The sequence below is a fragment of the Lutra lutra genome, chromosome 11, assembly GCF_902655055.1.
Source record: "Lutra lutra chromosome 11, mLutLut1.2, whole genome shotgun sequence".
NCBI lineage: Eukaryota > Metazoa > Chordata > Mammalia > Carnivora > Mustelidae > Lutra > Lutra lutra.
Genome location: NC_062288.1, coordinates 101,433,213 through 101,455,747, shown reverse-complemented (window position 1 = coordinate 101,455,747; position 22,535 = coordinate 101,433,213). Strand labels below are relative to the sequence as shown.

General features: G+C 44.1%; 1 protein-coding gene across 3 annotated transcripts in view; it reads right to left on the bottom strand.

Moving 5' to 3' along the window:
• Window positions 1-22,535, bottom strand: part of CNTNAP2 (contactin associated protein 2) — a 1,959,883-nt gene that overhangs the window by 147,829 nt on the left and 1,789,519 nt on the right. The window lies entirely within an intron of this gene.

The following is a 22,535-nucleotide window of genomic DNA, read 5'->3' as shown; positions in this document are numbered from 1 at the left end:
TATATATATATATATATATATACTAATAAAAATTAAGAAACTGAAATCATACCAGAAAGAATTTTCATGTATAGGGCTTAGGCCAAATAACTGATTTAGGTTGAAGAAGCACCCTGAAAAGGCAGTGGTTTAACACGAACAACAATTTAAGGAGCTTACGGGCTTCCTCTTTGAGACTGGAGTTGTTCTGGATGTTTGCACAGGAGATAGGAGAGCCCTCGACCAGCCCCTGAGGAGGTACCAGGAAGCTTAAAATCGTAAGACGTGAAGTTTGAGACAACTGGGCTCAAATATGACCATTAATTAATTACTGTGTGGCTTTATGGGAAGTTACTTAACCAACTGCTTTAGGCCTCAGTATTTTATAGGTGAACAGGAGACAATAAAAGATAATGTGAAATGATCAACACAAAGTAAATCGTATCTATTATTATTATTATTATTAAATCAGAAGAACAGTCACTAACCCTTCATTGGTCTCTGTCAATGGCCTAATCATTGCTAATTGATTCCTTTTTATTTTGAAGAATTTATTTTTGAGAGAGGAGAGAGAGAGAGAACATGCATGTGCATACATGAGTGAGGGAGGGGTGGAGGGAGAAGCAGACTCCCTGCTGAGCAGGGAGCCCAATTCGGGGCTCAATCCTAGGACCCTGGGATCATGACCTGAGCTGTAGGCAGACGCTTAATGACTGAGCCACCTAGACACCTGCCCCCCCTTTTTTTCAAAGATTTTATTTATTTATTTTTGAGAGAGAGAACTAGCGAGCACATTAGTGGGTGGAAGGGCAGAGGGAGAAGCAGACTCTGCCAAGCAGGGAGCCCAATTCGGGGCTCCACCCCAGGACCCCAGGATCATGACCTGAGCCAAAGGCAGCCGTCCAACTGACTGAGCGCCCCCAGGCGCCCCGCTAACAGGCTCCTCCGCTGATTCTCCCATTGCATGCTCCTCAGAGTTCCAAAATCATTTCCTATGTCAGGACGAAAGGCTGAGGTTCCTAACAAGCTTTGTTTGGTCTCCCAGTTACGGTTCCCCTGCCCTCTTTGGTGCTCTTCTGGAAGGAGTTCTCAAACTTCACTGCCCGTAGAACCCACCAGAGTGGGCACGGCGTAGTGAATCAGGGAGTCAGGCACCGTGGGTGGATCTGGGCTGTGTTAACCCGCTAACCAGCCTGTTAACCTGTTAACCAGCCTGCGGTATGTGAGTCTTACAGAATTCAGAACTGTCTTGCTCAAACGCTGATAGTGCCCCTGATGGGAAGCCCAGGATTGAATACGCAACCCACACGAGTCACTGACCGACTCACTGGGGTGTCAGACGCATATAATACGGTCGCTGCCACCTTGGGGTTGTCCTGTCCAGCCGTGGGCATGGGAGGGGACACATCCACAATCTGAAATCCTTCTGGTGAGTGTCATGGAGGCTTACACAGCAGGTCATGTGATAAGAACCCCCGTCTCACAGCCTGGAAGGTCCTGAGTTGGCTTTCCCAGGCTTTCAGCAGACACCTGCCGAGTCCCCTTGGGACGCCAGGCACTCCGCTGGGCCCCGAGGTTACCATCGCTGCTCCCAGGAAGCCCTTAAACTAGGGCATCCAGACCACCAGGCATCACCGGAAGCACTGTGGTGGGCGCAGGGCCACTTAATACAGGGGCTCTGGAACGTGAGGGCCACCGGCCAAGGAAGTCTGGGGGGAAAAGGCATGGAACATGGGATCCAAACAGCCAGAGGCAGTAGCTTTGTAAAGGCGGAAGGGGAGACCAGCTTGGGAGTTGAGGGAGAAGCACGTGACCACACTTGGAGCGGGGACAGTGCGACCAGAGGCATGAAGCCTTGGGTGAGAGTCATGTACTCTTCTTACAACATCAGTTGTCTAGGCAAGACTCTCAAGTGTCCCACTACACTTGAGGCTGGGTGTTGGGGAAACAGTAACTAAAAAGAGGTGATCCCTGCCCTTAGCAGCTCAGAGCCTGGTGGGACAGACGGACATATTCTGTGACGTTCTCTGAGCTGCTGTGACGGATGGTGGGGGCTGCGCGGGGGGCAATCAAAGAGCAGACAGGGTCGGTCACCTGCCGCAGACACCCCAAAGGCTTCCCTTTGCCACAGCGAGGTTCTCCCAGAGGATGAGGGGGTCACTATCTGAGAAGCTCTTTGGGCCATGCAGGGGAGAAGAGATGGACCTGGTGCCTGGAGGGAAGGCATGAGATCAAGGCCAGAGTACACACAAGCCAGAGGCAGACAGAAAGGGACAAGGTAGAGGACAAGATACACGAATAGGGCACTTGAAACTCAAGATCAAGGCACGAAGCTCCTGCGTGTAGGGAGGGGTTCTGGGCTGCAGAGGTCGAGGAAGCAGGGAAAGCTGCAGGTGCTGGGCACTGAGCTACAGATGCCTGTATCACCAGCCGGAACCTGGGCTTCCCTGAGCCAGACTCTCCCCAGTCACCGCCCTTCCAGATCGTGGGCCCACCCGAGTCCTCAGTGACACTTCTCTGTCAGAATGCTGGTCCCCAGGCCTAGCTCCAGAATTTGGCTCCGAGGGTCTGACTCAGAGGGTCTCAAGAACCAGCACGCGTAACCGACTCCCCAGAGGATGCTCACGCCCACAGGAGACCGAGACCCCGGGAGCCAAAGCCAGGGCAGGGGAGCACCGCTGGTGGGGCAGGGAGCCGAGCGGGCCTGTCAGGCTGAGACAGGACGCCTCGTTCAGCCCCAGGGGCGACCGTCCTTCCAGGGCAGATCATGAAGAGAAATTCAGAAAGCGAAGGATTTTAGATAAACTGAAAAATATGCCACAGAGAATACTTGTGGTGTATTTCAGAGTCATCGTTAAAAAGCTTTATGGATTCATGTCGGTTTTGGAGGAAGGAAAATACCACGCTTAACAGTGTTATTCTGCAACCGCGTCATAAACCAACTGTTAAACCAGGGCCTGGGAGTGCTGCGAACCATCTCAGTTTCCAAGTGGCAGATTTATAGCCGTCATTTCACTGCTTCAGACGGTTTTAAGGAAATGCCAAATCAGGGTGTGGAATATCACTTAGGAAAGGAACACTCCCATCCCTCCTGAAGGAAAAACTAAAATAACACTAATTTAACACGCTCCAAACAACGTCCTTTCCCTCATTGGATGATCAAAAATTACTGATGTAGAATGCTTAATGTACGGTTTTATACTAAGACGAGATAGCTTAAGTTTTAGGATATTCATTTTTTTGGATAGAAAAAAATGATAAATTTGGAGTTTCATTATTCTAAGATGTATTACAAAAGAGATCTGTGGAATTAGATCATGTTTCCTGAAATTCCGAGCTACAGTCCGAAATCTGTAGGTTCAGGATTGTAAGTTTGCCAGGAACACTGAGGCAGGCAAGCAACCACGTAATCATTTCTTGATTCTCGAAATGGACCCCTGATTGATGAAAAGAAGTCTGCAAATATTTGAAATAAAATCCACAAACTGCCCATCCCAGAATAATACCACAAAGATATTCTTCTCCTTGTCTGACCAAATCCCCGATGTTTAACGTGGAAAGGCAAGCAGCTGGTACTCACCCCGTTACTAAATTGCCCCTCATCTTTTCTTCCTCACGCTCAATAATTCCATTTCTTTTTGCCTTTTTTGCTTAGGCTATATCTTGCAACCTGTATTTTAAAAATCATCCTGAGTCTTTTCATTCTCTCACTTCCCCACAAGGACCCAGAATTGAAAGCCCCTCGCCCACAAATGGGCTCTTTTCCAAAAGTTTAAAGTCAGTAACTTGCAAACTTGGAAGTATTTCCCAATCGAAACAACGCTTTAAGTGATGGGTAGTTTGCCACGAGAGTCCACAAAAGCTGAACAGTAATTCTGGACGGGTCGCGAAAGAGAACTGAAGAATGCCATTGTGTACTGGTCATTAAAACAGAAACAGCAACAAGAGAAGTTAAGGTTGATTCTGAAAGTGAGAATTCCAGGAAACTCCGCTCCCACAAGTCTTTCATCTAGCTGATGCCGTGGCATGCCCGGGAATCTGGAGTAGCTGATTCTCCTAAGAATCTTAAGTAAGCAAAGAGTGTTCCCTATTCCCCTTGTGTAAATGCTCCTACCACGGCTGAATTCAAGCTGCCAACACATCACTAATACGGAGTTGAGAGGACAGGTTCACGGGTGATCTCCCAGCCAGTGTGAACTGCCTCCAGCACGTGAGCTCACTAGGTCACTGACCAGTCCTTCGAGCAAACCACATCTATTGCCCACAAGCGGGCGGCTCAAACAACGGGAGTCTATTTCGCTGTTCTGGAGTCTCTAAGTCTAACATGGACGTCTTGGCTGATTCTTTTTCTGGTGTGGGCTCTCCTGCTGGCTTGCAGTCAGACGTGCTCTTGCTCTGTGCTCCCACGGCAGAGAGAGAGAGAGAGCAAGAGAGAGGGAAGGAGGGAGAGAGAGAGAACTAGATCTCTGGTCTCTTCCTCTCCTTAGAAGGGCCCTGATCTCCTCATGGGAGTCCCGCCGTCATGACCTCATCTAAACCGAGGTACCTCCAAAAGCCCCATGTCTAAATACTGTCCCATTGGGGGTTACAGCTTCCGCACAGGAATCTGGGGGGACAGACACATTCAGTCCATACTAAAGGCTACTTGCCTTTTCTCTTCCGCTGTAAAGAAACACTTCAGTATTTGCTGATTCCTTCCTGCCTTCCACAGCTCTCTTCTATCTTGTCTCAGGACCCTGGACCCTGAAAGCTCTGTCCTTCATGAGAAGTTCTATAAAACCCAGGCAGAACTCCTGGGGAGCAGGCACTGTACTACAAGGAAACACAGACCAGGGTCTCAGCCTCATGGCCACTCAAGCTTTTCCACAGCTGACTTCCATTGTCCAGAATGGCCATTCTCACGGGCTGTGTTTTAATGAATCATCTAGCAAAAGAGTTAAACAAATGTCGTGACGCTCTGCTCCTAGACCCCTTGGCCAACCCCTTTGGCATATATCCTGATTCTGCACTAGGCCCGGCTCCTTCCGGCGTAATCTGCAAGGCCCAGCTCTCCTTTAACTCGTTTCCTCTTGTACTCCCAAGGCCCTGCTTTCCTGAAATACAACTAGTTTCTCTCCTGGCCTTCCACTGGCAAAATCTGCTTTTTCTCCCCAAGTGTGCTGCTTTGAATTTCCCTCCTGAATATTTTATTCTGTTTGTTTCATGTTTTCTTCCATGGACTCTGATCGTTGTGGACTAACAACATTGGGCCTGGATGAGTTAATGTTCGCCTTTACTCCCGCCGTTTCCCCAGGCCGATACGTATCTTTTGTAACCACTTTCTCCACATTCTCTCTAAAGGCCAGGTTACTTGCAGGTCAGTTTCTACATAATAAGCTTCAAGTGTCTGAATCTGCACCAGGGTGAGAAAATCCCGGAGAAAAATCTCTGAAGCCCGAGTGGCATGTGCCGACCATGAGCTACGAGTGTAGAGCATGTGACTTGAAACACATGAAGAAGCTACGGGACCTAGGACTTGACCGTGTAGGGGCCAGGGGGCCTCCTTGCTTGGGAGTTTAAGAGCCAACAGCACTGAACAACTTTGCTTGAGTCCCAAGTGGGAAGATAGTTTGCATCCAGAATTTCCTGGGTCATGCTCCTGGAATTGTGTTAATGAGCATTACTGGAAAAAAAAATGGTGGTCAACAGGTGAGAACACTCTAGAAAGAGTAAGTGAGGGAAGGACTCCGTCCCAGTAAGCTCCGTGTGACACACGGAGTCAGGGAGGAATGTGTGTAAGTGTTGGGCAGAAATATAAAGACGGGTTTAGTCCTGGCTTTGCCACCAACCAGCTCTGTGGCCCGGGTCCAGCAGGTTATTTAGTTGCTGTAGCCTTTAGTATATGTGCTGCCGAAGCGAGCACTAGTTGCTGTAGCCTTTAAATCATTCCCATGTTACAGAAATCTTCCCTGAACGTACATCCTCCTCTGGCTAACAACCAGTCATTTCTTGTACATTCTTTTTTTTTTTTTTTTAAAGATTTTGCTTATTTATTAGAGAAAGTGTGCAAGAGAGAGCACGAGCGGCAGGGAAGGGTAGAGGGAGAGGGAGAAGCAGATTCCCTGCGGAGCAGGGAGCCCCACTTGGGGCTGGGTCCCAAGACTCAGGGATCATGACCTGAGACGAAGGCGGCTGCTTAACCTACTGAGCCACCCAGGCACCCCCTGATTTGCAGTTTTAAATGATCATTCTGGCTGAATGAATTGGTATGAGAGGAAACTGTTAAACCTAAATCTCATCCTTAAATGTAAATTTCATCCTTTTTCTTAAAATCTGGAATATCACCGGGTGTGTGTGTAGGGGCCTGGTCACTAGATACATTTCAGGGAATCTGTAAATCTCCTGAAACTTCGAGCAAAAGCGCCTATGCATTTTTCTGGGGGGAGGGTTAGTAGTATAAATCAGATTTCATGACTTCACCCTCAGAAGTTTAAGGAAAAATAAGAAAAATTAATTCACTCGGAAACGATGCACCGAGATGCTCGTTGTGCTTAGGCGCTGTGCCAAATGCAGCCTCCACTTCCCCGGTGGGCTTCGTCACCCTTGTGATCCTGACCCGCTCCATCCTCGGCCGCATCGCCCGGTCCCTGCATCCTCTGCCTGTGGTCTGGCCAGACTGGGTGACTTGCTCATGGCCCTGCCAGTTCCTTCCCAGCCGGCTCTCCGGCCCTTCCATTCTCCCCGCTCCCAGCAGCTGTCACGCGCCGTCCTTCCCCCAGCTCCTCCTCAAGCGCCCTCACGGCTCTTTGCTCTAACTTTAGTCTGACAAGCGCAACCCTGTTTGCTTTTAATTTAGTAAACATTTCTTGGAACCTCACGGTATGCCAGGCCCGTGCTGATAACAAAAGCAAACATGACGAGGACTCTTCCCTAGAGAAGAACCGTAGCCTTAGAACACACTCAGTGTGAGACCCAGAGTCAGGAGGAGGAGGTGGCGGGAGGAGAGAACGATCGGCTCGTTGTGTGGGGAAGTCTGGGCTTCTTCATGAAGAAGGTGACAGTGAATATGTATTTGCAAGAAACGCAGGGCGGGCAAGGTCCTCGCAGCATGGAGGAGCGTGTGCTGTTCTGGAAATGACGTCAGAGCTTTGCAACCTCGGCTGTGCTTTTTAAAAAAAAATACCTAAGGCAAGCTCTCAGAAAATTGGGTTTAACCGGTCAGGGGAAAGGCCAGCCTGTTGGCATATTTCGACATTTTCTCAGATTCCTGCCATGGGCAGCGGGGGCGGGGCACTTCTGCTGTAGGTTGGGCGGTATGACTTGGTGTGAAACGTGAGCTGATGTGTGGCCATGACCTGCTGGGGATTAGAAGGCAGGATGGGGGCTCTGGAGGGTCTTGAATTGCTTCTTCTTCTTCTTCTTCTTTTTTTTTTTTTTAATTTTATTTATTTATTTGACAGAGAGAGAGAGAGATCACAAGTAGGCAGAGAGGCAGGCAGAGAGAGAGGAGGAAGCAGGCTCCCCACTGAGCAGAGAGCCCGATGCAGGGCTCCATCCCAGGACCCTGAGACCATGACCTGAGCCGAAGGCAGAGGCTTAACCCACTGAGCCACCCAGGCACCCCAAATCGCTTCTTTTTAAACATTTTAAGAGAACAACATACTCTGAAATCATTTCAGATTTGCAGGAAAGGTGCAAGATTAGTACCAAGAGCTGTAAACCCCATACTCAGTGTTATAAAATGCATTTAGAATAATACAACCCAAAGAATGGAATGATTTGCAACTTAACAGATGGTCTTCATTTTGACTGCTTTGTCTTCTTTTTATTGGCTTAGCAAGCTAGAACCTTGCTTGGACAAGACTGGTCACGTGCTTGAGTGGCATTAGTGGATAAAGTCCCCCAGCGACCTCTGTCTCATTTCACCTCTGCTCTGCTAACTCCCCAGTCTGCTCTGGAGCTGCTGCTTTTAGGAATCACATTATTTGCTTAATTATTTATTTGTAAAATTATCTAAGTACATAATTTATGCCTTTTTCAAACATTAGGCGGTTTCTACTCATTCTGTTGATAAGTAGCAAGTTGCTTCTTTTTTGATCTTCACTTAACGCTAAACATCCCAGATTTTCTCACTGGCTCAGCTGATGGGATGAGCCATGTAGAATTCTGGACTATAAGGGCTCTTGAGGACAAGTGCTGCTTTTCATTCACTGTGATAGTCCCAGGGTCTAGTCGAGAGAGGCACTCACGAAAGTTTGTTGATTTAGTGAGTGCACTTCACACCATAAGGAAATGAGCTTCTCCTGAGTTCCTGCAATGTGTCAGTCATAATATGCAATTTTCATATATTATCTTATTTAATAAATTATTCAACAGCAACACTTTTGACATAGATGTTATCATTCCCATTTTACGGATAAGGTAACTGAGGCTTAGGGGAATAATTTGCCCAAGGTCATCCTACTACTCAGGAAGGGACACATACAGATTTTCTGGACTTCAGAAAATGTTCTCTCCTCTCTCCCAGCCATGCTTAAGCAAGTTCCAGCTGTTTTCATAGAATTCCACAAACCCATCTGTTTGCCAGTTTCTTCTTTGGGAACTTTAAAAGGAAATTAGTTATCAAGTAACCACTGATTGTTCACTACTCACAAGCATAAAGACATAATTGACCCCTTAAGTGATAAAATTCTATTTTTCTACCAGTTAAGAGGTCAATTGAAAAGAACAACCAGAACACCCCAAAATGTCCAATTACTTATGATGAACTTTCGTTATATTAAAGTGATTTTTATTTTGAGTAACAACAACAACAAAAAAAAACTGGTTTGGCAGTGATCACCAACTTGGCTTTTTTTTTTCCCCCCAACTGGTTATCACTTGTTGCTGTGAGAACTAGACTTAAACATTCATTCTATTGTGAAATAAATTCAAAATATAGTAATTCCAAAGGCTTAAACTACATTTGGTAGTTTACACATGAGTATAACGAAGGCCAAGAGTTCCTTGAGGGCAAACACTGTGTTTTATTGATTTTGTGTCTCCAGAGTCCAGCACATTTCCTGCAGCTTACTAGGTATTTTAAAGCACACTCACTGAATTAATGAATGAACTGGTGGCATTATGGACCAGTTTGGCCATCTTCAAATTTTTTTCAGAGTGAGGACCCCCAACCACTCCCCTGAGAGAAAACGGAAGACAGGCTAGTAACATAAATATAAGTAAATATACAAATATAATATAAATATATTACCATCTATACTTTTTTGAGGATAGTTTCTTCAAAGAAGATAAAACATGGGGTAAAAAGCAAAGACTCATCTCAAAGAAACCAAGAAATAATTAGCTATCACTACACTTTGGAAAAAATAAGCCCAGGATTATGAATTACCCAGAGTTCCTGAAAATGAGATTGTCATAAAAAAAAAGTTATGATACTTTGTCTGCCTTTTGGTGGAAGAAGGAGAAAAGGAGAAAGAAGTAAAAATGAGAAGAGGAGGAAGGAAAAAAAAGTAGAAGCATGAATTTGGGACACTCCTTCACTGAACTACTACACATGGCCTTGAATGACTGGACACGGTCCCTGTATCACCATGAGGACCCTCTTGAAATCTTTACATCTATGCTTGTAATCTGTCAGGGGAAATTAACCTTGAGGGGGCATTTGCTGGGTCTGCTTTTCTTTCTACTACAGTGAAAACATTTTCAAGGGAGGAAAAAGGTTCAGTTACAAAGTCGACAACTAAAATTTTGCTTTAATAGTTTTCCCCTCTATTAGAAAACTTCCCTCCTCTGTAGATTCTTGGAGCATGCCCCTTCTTTTTGCACATATGTGGGAAAAGAATAGATTTATTCACTGTTGCATGCAACAAATTTATTCTTATAGGAAATAAATAAAAAATACTTGCATGAGGCTTTCTATATAATTCTACAGCTCTCTCTCTCTCTCTTTATATACATATAAAATCAACCCCAAAGTGGTTTTCCAAATGGGGAGTGTATGTATATACGTGTGTGCACATGTGTGTGTTTTCTGCAAGCCTGCCTATAAATAAATGTGCATGCATTTTCCCCCAGAAAACATGTATGTGTACACACACACACACACACACAAGCACACACTTTCTAAAGCACCAAAGAATGGTTCTCCAGAAAGCATGTGCTGCCCAGTGACATACTGAGACCCAGTCTGCCCGAGTGCTTGCTTATGACCTGTTTTTGACACATGAGGAACTGCAAAGGCGACCACAGGTAGCAGGACAGAGGCCAAGACAGGGAAGGACTCACAGCAGGTGAATTTTTGTGACAGCTCAAGGTCAAGGATTCTCTACAAGACTCTGTGTAACATCCAGCACCTTGGCCAATTGTTTAAAGAAAGAGTTTGAGGACACAGTCTCTGGTATTTAAATCTTTGGTCTTAGGTCTGGTGTAGATGACTGTGGCTCAGAAAGTGAGAATGTCCCTGTCCCGACTTACTCATATGCTTTTTCTCCTTGTCACATTCTCCTCCAGAAACAGAGCTCAAGAGCCACAGACATTACTGTTTTAAACTGTTAGGTTTCCCTCTCTTTTTTGTTTGTTTTCCCTCCTATCTTTTTTGTTCCATAGTTTGGGGAAGGCATAAAGTTCTCATTTTTCAATAGTCCTAAGTATAGTGGAATGCCTACAGATATGACCCTGTTCTGATGGTGCCTCTGGGTTTAGAAATCACGATGACCATCGATGGTGTTTTCAAATGCATGCTGCCTTCCCATTCCTGATTTCATTCTAATTGGAAATGACCTGCTGGAGGAGAGAAGGAAGACTTAACTGCATGAGAAACCAACTCAGCTTAACCGGTTGCCTCCTGAAAATTAGAGAAACCAATCAGGTGAGTCTTTCCATGTCAATGAAAAAAGAAAATTTTTGAAGACAAACTGTTTTAATGAATTCAGGCACAAGGTTAAAAAAAAAAAAGAGTGTTGCACTTGGCCGTTGGGAGAAATGACGTACAAATTAAACTTCCGAGGCAGATGAGCATTAATAGATAATGGTTTTGGGATCACAAGGCAGAAAGACATAAACAGTGAGATAAAGCAAACCCTCATAAGCACGACAGTTTAAGTGAGTACTAGGTGTTTCAGACCTTGGGCCATCTGTTTCTTGCTGTCTTGGCGAAGAACAGTGTGCCCTTCTCTTTAGTCGTATTTAGTGAAAGCTCATGGCAACCACAGTCTGATCATCAAAAAATACACTTTCCAAATGACATTCCCTTTGTACTTGTTTTTATTCTGAGGTTTGAGTGTCATTCAGACATTTTGAGAACAGAGGGACAGGCTGAAGGGATCTCCAGAGTGGTTAGGAAGATGATGGGTTTCTGTACCTCAGTTGATGTGGGAATTGGGGTATCACTGCTTACACAGAATCACATCCCCTGGGTCCAGGGTGCCTCCCCACTTTCTCTAAAGCTCAGTGCCAATTATAACAGGTTTTACCACCTACAGAGAGTTAGGATCTATGTTATTTAGCTTTACAATGTCTTGAGGGACACGTTATTGAGATTTTATAGAGAAGGGAATGGAAAACTCAGAGAAGGTTAGTAGCTCGCCTGTGGTCACACATCTAGGGAATTCTTACTACTACCTACTATGTTGTGCTGTCTTTCAATGCTTTCTACTCAGACTTTACCTGGAAGAAAGATCTAACAAAGCAAGTTAGCATTTTCCTTAAAAAAAATTACTGGGGTGCCTGGGTGGCTCAGATGGTTAATTATTTGCCTTTGGCTCGGTTCATGATCTCAGAGTCCTGGGATGGAGTCCTGCATCAGGCTCCCTGCTCAGTGGGGAGTCTGCTTCTGCCTCTGCCTCTCCCCCTGCTTGTGTGCTCTATCTCTCTGTCTCTGTCAAATTAATAAAATATTTTTTTAAAAAAAGCCATTCTGGAGTGTGGTTCCATGGTAGGTGTACCATGAAGGTTTGGGAGACAAAGGGTTGTGGTTCTAAGACCAGTCTTTGAAATGCTCTAAGTCAGCACAGTCCAATAGAAATACAGTGTGAGCCACACTTGTAGTTTTAAATTCTCTTGTAGCCACGTTAAAAAGGTAAAAAAAAAAAAAAAACTGAGCTAATTTTCGTAACATATTGTATTTAACTTAGTATATCCAAAATATTCTTTCAATCCATTTTGTACCAAGCCATTCAATTAGAATTTATGGGAATGACTTCTGGACATGCCCAAGTGAAGGAGGACTGGAGAGAGCTTGCCTGACACATGCCTTCTACGTAGCTCTTTCTGGAATCCAGGGAGATGACCCAGGGGAGATCCTGGCATTTAGGATCCTAGCTGTTTCTTTCCATCAGACATTTGAGTAATAGCTTGGAAATTTGTTCCCCATTTTGAGTTTTGGGTTTATTCTAAGTGATGCAATGGAAAGAGGGGATAATTTAGCCGGAATGATTTTATAATGTATGTCATATCATGTCACCTCCCTCTGAGCAAAAGCCAAGTCCTTGTTATGACTGACCACGCCCTACCAAATCTGGGCGTCTTCTCCTCATTCCCAAACCCCTCAGCTCCCTTTCCCTGTTTCCTTCTATTTCTCCCATTGCTGCTCTCTCCACTCCATCCTCAATGGCCTCTTTGTGTCCTCAGAGCACCATAGCACACCAAGTTCTAGATGAGGCTCAGACAACAATATTTTTAAGAAGTTATGGCTTCCAGGGGGAGCAATGCTTCTCCAGGGCAGTGTGTGGATTGCACACCCATGAGCCTGTCCTCCTAAATATGTCTTCTCTCCACGGAGCTTCTCCTAAGCAGTAAGCAGCAGTGAACTGAAGGCCACGTTTTCTAACTAGTACCTTGAACACAAATACTCTGTGAGGGTTTAGATATCTTCTAAGACAAGGACAGAGTCAGAATGCTCTCAGGAACATTCTGTTGCCTCACAAGGACATTATCTGAAGACATGAACACTGCATGTTTCTCTAGAGGTGGGCCCAGGAAGTATCCAGAAGTAAGAACAAAATGTCCTCAACCAACTACAATGGTGTGACGTCACTTGGGGAGGACATCTGTCGTCGTGAGCCTCACAGCTGAAGAGTAGGGATGCAGGTAATTCTATGTGGGAGAGTTTGAAGGGCCTGTGGCACACATGGTCTACCTCAGCCATTAGGAAGAAACCTGAAGTGCCTAGAGAAGGAGTCACTTTAAAGCACGTAAGGCAATGGATAATCTACAATAGATACCTGATGATTTAAAACCTTTATGAGATATTCTCACAGATTTTTTTTTTTACTTCTTGTGTAATTTTGCATTGCCAAACCTATCACCTCAAAGGCAAATTGCAATACACTGTGCTCCCCCCACCAAAAAAAAAAAAAACCCACAAAAAACCCAATAGAGGGTGTCATCTGCTACACCCAGGGGTGGTGGCTCTGAGTGGCCGACCACAGCCTTGGCTGCTACAGTCTTGGGTCAACCCCTTTCCTACCTGACTACCATCAAGCTGATCAGCCACCCCACCCCCCATACAGAAGCCAGGAGTGTCCCCTGATAGTTTCTGTCAGGTCCAGATCTGGGCAGGAAAACGATCTGTAGGCACCAGTGGCTCCAGCTGAAAATAACTTCTAGCTTTTCCAGAGTTTCAGGGGAATCTCAAGTGAAGATCGCACATGTGGAACATGAAGGACTAATCTCTACTGTGCAGGACGGTGGGAAGCCTGACACGAGATGTGACGGACAAGTGTCCCGTTTGCTGAAGCAGCTTCCCAGGCTCCTCCTCTTCCCATTAGATCTGGTTTCAAGAGGCCGTTGGCTTGGCCACCCGGCGCTAGTTGGCTGAGGGACTTCGAGGAGCTGTCAGGGAACTCCCGCCCGTCAGGCCTGCTGACGCGCTTTTTTGGGTGTAATTTAATTTCTCTTTTTGTCCTGTATGAGTTACCGCTGCGATCAGAAAAATACAGCTTTGCCCTGAATGCGACACACTCTGTCATTGGCCGTAGCTTGGATCGTTTGAACTCTAGTGCTTTATTTTTGTACATCGGCTGTTGTTTTGCTATGAAAAATGTTAAAAAGAATGGATTGACATTTTGGCTTTGTTTCTGGACTTAAGGAATTGTTCTAGAGGAAATTTTTCTTGTTGCGTGATTTTTTTTTTTTTTTTTTGTATCGCTGCAGGCTTTTTAAAGGCTATTTTGTTTTTGTTTTTAACATACAGTTTCAGGATTATATAATAAACCAAAGGTCTTGCACTGTGTTTTTTTTCCCCCCACAAGTAATCAGCCATATGTGGATAAATAGTTTTAAACAATCAGGGAAGAATTCTAGAAAACCTGGGTTCTAGATCAAGAAATTCTGATAAATGTCACAATAAAAACTAGATCCAAATTATTTTAAAAATATATTTCTGGTCAGGGATACACATTTCTAGTGCTAGTACAAGTCGATGCTATTTGAAGTGAATTTATGGTAAGTTTTTCATGTAAAAGAATAATTTTTCCCTTTGTGCATATTTTATGATGAACATTAATTCAGTAGTACATGTACAAAAATTTAAAAGGAATATGCAAATGAAGTTATATAAATTAGGACTCATGCTTAACATTTTTTTTTTCCTCTTAGGAACATAAGTCAAGGAGTTAGGGACATGTTGTCGAGAAAGAGTCCCAGCTCTATCAGGGCCCCTCCCGTGTCCCTCTCCTGGGCCTGGATCCTGCTGCCAACTGTTCAGCTTCCTGGAAGAACGTGCGTGTGTCCTGTAGTGTATTTCCTGTCCTCTCAGTTCCGTTGACTGGCCTCTGCTCGGTACCTCGTGGAGAGGATCACAGCTCAGTGGTCAAGGGTTGGGGGTGGGTGCATTACAGCGAAGTTGTGTCCAAATCTTTGCTCTGCCACTTGGAGGGAAAACCTCATGCTACTTCCTTCCTTTGTGTATCACTTTTCCTATTTGTAAAATGGGTTTAGTGGAACCACCTCCCTCACTGGATTCCTGTGTACGTGAGTCCGTTCACACAAGCGGACCTCAGGGAGGTCCCTAGCACAAGTGTGCTGCCATCTTCGCTGGGTCTCCCTGGTCCTCACCGCAAGGAGCCAGTCACCATTCTGATCCAAAGTGGTTCCCTCTACTGTCTACTGTCATGTGGTGACAAACCCTGGCCTGCTCTGTGCCCCCCTCCAACCTTCCCTCCCCGCCCCACTCCCTGCTGCTGTGAACTCTCCCACGGCTGGCCACATCCAGAATCAGAAAGGTCTAATTATTGGTGGTTGATTTAATTCATCTGGGATTAAGGCATGAGACATTTTGCATTATACTTTCAAAAAACACCGTTTCCCTTGCTGGGTCCTGACTGTCGAAAACAATTTTAGGGAATTTCATTTATGATTGCTCCTTGGGATTAAGTAGTCTGTTGATCCTGAAATGGGTCAGCTCTGAGGAAAATTAATCTTATATGTATGTGCAAATGGGAGATTCTTCTAGAAGCTCTTTAAAAAGGCTGTTTGCACTTGTGCTTTCAATAGTGTTTGCAAAGCTGAGAGTGACCTGGTACAATGATCAAGACGAAAGTAATTAGATTTGACAGGTCAAATGTTGATACCGGTACTTTTCGGTAGGTGTTTCTAAATTCCTGTTGCCATCTGTGGGTCGGTGGGATGTGCTCTGAATGCCCGAGCTTTGCCCTTTTCTTCTCCCAATGGTCTTTGCTGTGGTTTGACTACTCAGTAGTGATTTCTCAGAAAGGAGTTGCTCAGAATGCCAAGAAAACAGAGAAATGAAAGTGGTCTTCAGGAGCTTGGAACAATTTTCTAAGCCTCTTAATTACAGGATATATTAAATTCTGACTTGAATTATTTAATGAGTATCATAGCTTTGGAGTTATTTCATCACCGTGGACTTCAGATTTAAAAAATAGCACCAGAGCAAAAGGAAGAAAAAGTCTTTGTGATATTTCATTGTCCAAAGACACCAACTGAAACCAGATCAATTACATGTAAGTGAGATGCTCATCAGGTTTGGAAAGCTAGTTACTGTCTGGGTTGTGAATTTGACCTAACAGGGCAGGAAACTCTGAGAGGCCAACAAGACTCCTTGGAAATAACTTCACCATTTTCATTGTGCCCATAAGCTGGCTTCTTGTTTTTTATTTTTCCTAATTTTTTTTCCTCGGGGTGGGGAGCTCACATTAAAGATAGAACATTTCCATTTAAATAAAGATAAATAAATACACATTTCCAGAACTAAGAAATCCAACTGAAGAGCTGGTTCTAGAAAATGCTCACTCATCAAATAGTTACAAAACATCCACTATGAGCCAACCACTGCTGGAGACTCCTGCCTTTAAGGGATTTAGAGTCAGACCGTGTGACAGTTATCTCAGGGGATACAAATATAAGAAAGAGAAAGGAAAGCCATGTCTACTTCAGGGGCCCAGAAGAAGTTGTACTTAACCTCATGATGGTAGGAGGAGTCGTCAGAGGCTCCCACCAGTCAGCTGGGGGCTTACTGAGTCCTGGTCATGTGCTTGGTGAGCGTATATGGTGGGGCGTCTGCTCTCCAGCCCTCTATGAGAAAATGGGCAGCAAGATGGAAATACTGGAGACAAGATAATACAAGATGAGATGAGACAAGATAAGATAATTTGTTATGAGATGTTAAGCACTTTTATACACAGCACTGATCACTCAAGCCTGGAGTCATCTTGGAAGGCACCTCGAAAGAGGCTGTGTTGGAACAAAGCCTCTAGAGGGGACGTTACTCTTGGGCAGGCAGAGGGAAATGGGAAGGCTGCTCCACGTGGGCCGAATGGGAAAGAGAACCAGAGCCGGGAATGGACAAGTGGACTTGGAGCAATGAGCAAGGGTGGAATACGTTGTGATGAATAATGGGAAATGAGGTCGGGCCAGCTCAGCTATAGCCGAAGATGCCTCTTGGCTCATGGCTGGAAGGAGCTGGAGATGAGGAATCTGGAGCTCTCCTTGGAGGAGAGCACTGCACAGCCATGATGAAGAGTGGACGGTAGGAACACAGGCACAATGGGAGGAGTTAGGAGACCTGAGTTTTAGTCTAGGCTCTGCCACCAAGTTTGGGAATATTTTCAGTCCTCAGAGTCCTCCTGGGTCACATGTTGACTTTTGTGGGCCCTCGTACATTTGTCTCTTGTGGGCCCTTTCCTCCCTAAAACATTTTGAAAAATTGTATTTACGAATGCATTGGAATAAAGATGAATACATTAATATCATGTATTGAAGTAGTTTTTTCAACCTAAAAGTTGATTTTTTTCTTAAGATCTTTAAATAAATTATTATATTTTTGTGGGTCCCTAACAGTATTATGAGTCTCTGTTTACCCTAGGTAACAGCTGCCTGGTCCTCATCTGTACCATGAGAGGGCAGGTAGAGCTAAATTCTAACACTTTTACCTTCCTCTAAAAGCCTGTGATTCAGTGCACAACCTATCCAAATGTATAGTACAGTCAGACTGTTATTTTCAATAGGTTAATGTATTTGATCTGAAAGCAACCACAGGGGAAAAACATTTGCAGATAAAAAGATAATGATACTTTTCTAACTCTAGACTAGTAGGTGAAAATCTTCTCATCCCAAAAGTGTGTTCATCCAAAGAAAAAAAGAGGAAAGAACCTTCTTCTTCTTCTTTTTTTTTAAGAACCAGACCGGGTTTTTAAAACAAACATGCTCATTATTTAAAAAATTCAAACAGCACCAGAAGATTCAAATAACTTATAAACTCTTATGCTACTTTTACAAGAAAAAAAAAAAGGAGTCAGAGGGTGCCTGGTTGGCTCAGTCAGTTAAGCATCTGCCTTCATCTCAGATCATGATCCCAGGGTCCTGGGACACTGCCGCATCAGGCTCCCTCCTCAGTGGGGAGTCTGCTTCTCCCTTGCCCAATCTCTGCCTCTCCTCCCCGCTCCTGTTCTCTTGCTCTCTCAAATAAATAATTTTTTTTAAGTTTTTTATGTTTTTAAGAGTCCTACCTCACAAAAAAGAAGAGGGGCCAGACACTGAGGTGGAACTAAAGGCTCTGCTGAATCTAAGTCAACCAACTTAAGAAAACCTGATTCCTCTGCCTTCTCTCATCTGATCCACAGCTCAGTGCTCTTGGCATTCACGTTGCCTAACTGTGGTTTGTGCTGATGGCTCTTTCCATGTCTCGCTGAAGACAGATGGGGTGTTTTTGGTCTTTTATTTTGTTCTATTTCTTATCAGTGGCTTTGAGGGAGGGGAATGAAAATAGCTTTATTCTATTTTTTTGGTTTGCATTTTCAGCCATCATTTGAAGGTGGTGTTTAAGTTTATCATTTTAAAGTATGATATGACATCCAGATCTAAGAACTCAAGTGTTTCTACAAGGCTTAAAACATATTAACAGAGGTCCTCACGTCCTGCTCCCTTATGCCAACTCCCAATTCCCATTTTCCCACTGAATAGAACAAGCTTTTTCCCCATGATGTTTAACTCCCTATTTCTTTTCTTTTTTTAAGATTTTATTTATCTATTTGACAGACAGAGAGGCAGGCGGGGTGGGGGGGAGCAAGCAACCCACTGAGCGGAAAGCCTGATGCAGGGCTCGATCCCAGGACCCTGGGATCATGACCTGAGCCGAAGGCAGAGGCTTAACCCACTGAGCCACCCAGGTGCCCCTAACTCCCTATTTCTTAAGTAATAAGCTTGTATTGTTATTCTTGATCATAACACTTGTGTCTCTATCCCGGTGCAATCTTTGGTGTCTTCATTTGCCTTGCTTCCTACATACCTATCCCCAGCGAATCCCCTATTTCTCAGTTGGAGGTGTAATTCTGCAAACACAGGTAAACTGTTCCAAATTTTCTGAGACACATCACCCTAGACTCCCCATCTTCCTTCCTCAACCTGAGCTGGCTGTTTTCTGGGCTGGTTGCATAGCTGTGGCCCTGGAATTAGCTTTTGGATCCTCCTGGAAACTTTGAGAATTTCTTATTTTATGCCTTATAATCTTGGTATTTATAATGCTATGAATTCACGTGGTTTTCCCCCTTCTTTATGTTCAGCCCTTTCAATCTGTAAACTTATGCCCTTCAGTTCAGGGAAGGAGTGAGATTACCATGACTCATATTTCTGATGATTTTCTTTATTTCTTTTTCTGTGTTCTCTTTTCCTAGATCTTTTATTATTCATATTTGAATTTACTGGTTTCATCTTCTTTCTTAGCTCCTCTGTCTTGTTTCCCATCTCTTTGCCTTTTTGCTCTATTTTTTTTTCCTGCATGATTTACTGGATTTTTTTTACCTTCTAAGTCTTTCTTTTTAAAAATTTTTGCTATTGATTTTAATTTGAAAAATTGGTGATTTCTAAACTCTGGATTGCACAGGAAGAGGGCTTTTATATGTACTTTTATATGGATACAATACTTTCTTGTACCTCTCTGATCTGTTTCCAAAGAAGAGTTCTCATTTCCCTCCCCTAGAGTCTGGGCAGCCTTGGGACCGGCTTGTACCAATGAGATGTGGCAGAAATGATGGCGCATGACCTCCAAGGATAGGTTACAAAGGGCAGTTCGATTCCTGTCCAGGGAACTGGACCAATCAGATCGCAGCTGTGATCAACAAGGAACGCATTCACCTGTCCCCAGGCCACCCCATCAGAAGAAACCACGCTAGCAAGTGTAGCATGACCACATGGAAGGGCCTTGTGTCCACCTGAGGGGAGAGAGAGAGAAGGCTGGCCAGGTCCTCGCTCCTCCAGGTCTGGCTGCCACCTGACCTTAATTCCCTTCCAGCCTCAAAATCAGAACTGCCCCGGCACCTGCCCAACTTCCCGATCCCTGGAAACCATTTGAGATAATAAACTGTTGTTATTTAAAACCACAAAGTTTTGCAAGCAGTTTGTTATGAGCATGGGAACTGGAACAGAGAATATGAATGACATTTGTTTGGTTTTTCAGAAAGTTTGTTCTCTCAGTATTATCCCGTGTGCACTGGATCCTTTGTTTGGTCTTTGTCATGTTAGAGGCTTGAGCCAAATGGCCAGTGATGCCGTGAGAATGGCTGGTCTTCACAGCAGTGTCTGTGTGTCCTGTGTATCCACCAGCCTTCTCCTCTTCTTTGCCCCAGAGAGGACTCCTCCCACCTTCTTGTCAAGGAATTGCAGCTAGGGTTTTAGGAGCCTGAATGGAAACTTCTGCTCAGTTCCCGTGAGATCATGATGGCTTCTTCGGCATTGACCATGTGGAGTGTCCCAGCGTCCAGCCCCTCCGGAGAGCAAACCTCCAGTCTTCTGTCCTGTTGTCACTGGGGCAGCTGCCCAGCTGCAGTGGTGGGGAGATGACTGGCTTCTTTATATAAACTTGAAGCCAATCCTCTGTTTTCAAGTCCATCTTTTCTGAGATACCCGGGACCTCCCATTTCCGAGCCTTTCAGGGGATCAGATCTATAAACCTGCTTTTCCTGAAGCTCGACCATCTTAGACTCTAGCTTTCTTCTGTCTACTAAGTGTCTCCATTTTGTTCCAGCCTTTCTAAAAGCTGCTGTACTCTCTTGATCTCTTTGTTCTTTTTTTTTTTTAAGTCTTTCCCCAGAGATTTTGGTGAAGTGAAAGCAAACGGTACAATCGACCTGTCATGTTTATGGAGAACTGGAACCTTTAATATCCTAATAAATAAACAGCTCACTGTGCTCAGAGGGCAAAAATTAAGAATTCAAATTATAATTCATATAATAAAGAAATTGAACATGTTCAATTTCACTGTTATTTGCAAAGGTGAAGCCTTCCTTCACTTGGAACTGGGAAATGGGAACCCTCTGAGAGTTGGCACGTATCTGTTTATTCTGCTTTTGCTTTAAAATGTCACCCAGGCTTATGGTTCAAAAAAAAAAAAATAAGGGGCACCTGGATGGCTCAGTCTGTTAAGCATCTGTCTTTGGCTGAGGTCATGGTCCCAGGGTCCTGAGACCGAGCCCCGAATGGGACTTCCTGCTTAACAGGGAGTCTGCTTCTCCCTATTTGCCTCCCCCTGCTTGTGCTCTGTCTCATTCTCTCTCACTCAGATAAATAAATAAAATCTTTAAAAAAAAGGTGAACTTTTATAGAGTAAAATGTCAAAACTGTCCTACATGTCCCCACTCCCATCACATCTCTGGAGGTAGCCAGCGCTAAAGTTTGTGAAATCCTGGAAAAAGACCGGAAGGATTATATGTATATTTTGCCATGTATGCAATCTGATTCTGTTCATGTTGAAAACAACTCCATTGGGGTGTGTGTGTGTGTGTGTGTGTGTGTGGTATATATTATAATGCACAAACATGTCTGAGTTTTTTTTTTTTTAAGATTTTATTTATTTGTCAGAGAGAGAGGGAGAGAGAGCAAGCACAGGCAGACAGAACGGCAGGCAGAGGCAGAGGGAGAAGCAGGCTCCTGCTGAGTAAGGAGCCCGATGCGGGACTCGATCCCAGGACGCTGGAATCATGACCTGAGCCGAAGGCAGCTGCTTAACCAACTGAGCCACCCAGGCGTCCCCATGTCTGAGTTTTAATATAAAACAATCAAACTCTACATGGTTTGCTTTTTTCTTTTTCTTTTTTTTTTTCCTTTTTTTTTCATGGTCTGCTTTTTTATGCTTAATGATATAAAGAGTATTTTCTTAAGTGAATCAAAAATCAGTCTTACTCGTCTAACTCTTCTTAATGGTTATGTACCACAATTCTACAGTAATTCTTTTATTTATGGACATTTAGTGTTTTTCTCTACATCTCATTATTATGCCAAAAATGTCATGAGCTGTTCTTGTGAATATATATTCCTATAGTACTAGTATTTCTCTAGATTGGATTTCTTGAGTTTAATTACTGAATTACATAGAATACACTGAGGTTGCTTTTTAATAGACAATATCTAAGTGACCTCTAAAAGTTCATTTTTATATTGTCTCTTATAAACTCTGTTAGTGTCAGCTGGAATCCCCATTCCCTCCACTCTGCGACATCAGCAGACAAAACTTTTGAACTTGGAAGGTGATCTGACCATGTGAAACGTGGTGCTGGATGTGCAGTCTCCCAAGTCACGCCTACATGGACATTTCTCCGAGGCACATCCATCTTGCCAGACCTTTCTATGGAATTCTTTGTTCTCCAGTAGTTAAAGAAGTGCAAATTAAAATGATACAGACCTCTCTCTCTTTTTTTTTTTTGGCTTATTATTTTCACAACAACGAGAAAAGGGAAAAAAGCAAACAGTGCTGATTGTGTTCAAAGCACCAGGCTTTCTTGCAGGTTCCCTGGCACGGCATTTGGGAAATCAGATTGGCTCCACAAATGAAAAGCCATAAACATTTCATACCCCCTTACTCTACCTCTCCACGTGTGGCAATCCATCCTAAGTAAATAATGTAAAATATCAGAATGCCATTTACAAAAACATTTACCGCAGTATTATTTACAATAGAAAATTGGAAACCGTTTCAAGAGCAGAAATAGAAATTGCCATTTCCCTATTGTGAGATACTTAGGTTAAATAAATTTTGGTAAACCTACCAAATGGAATACTAAGTAGTCTTTTTAAATGATGGGTATGAAGACCAAGCGGTTTCAAGGAAAAATGTTTATGCTGTA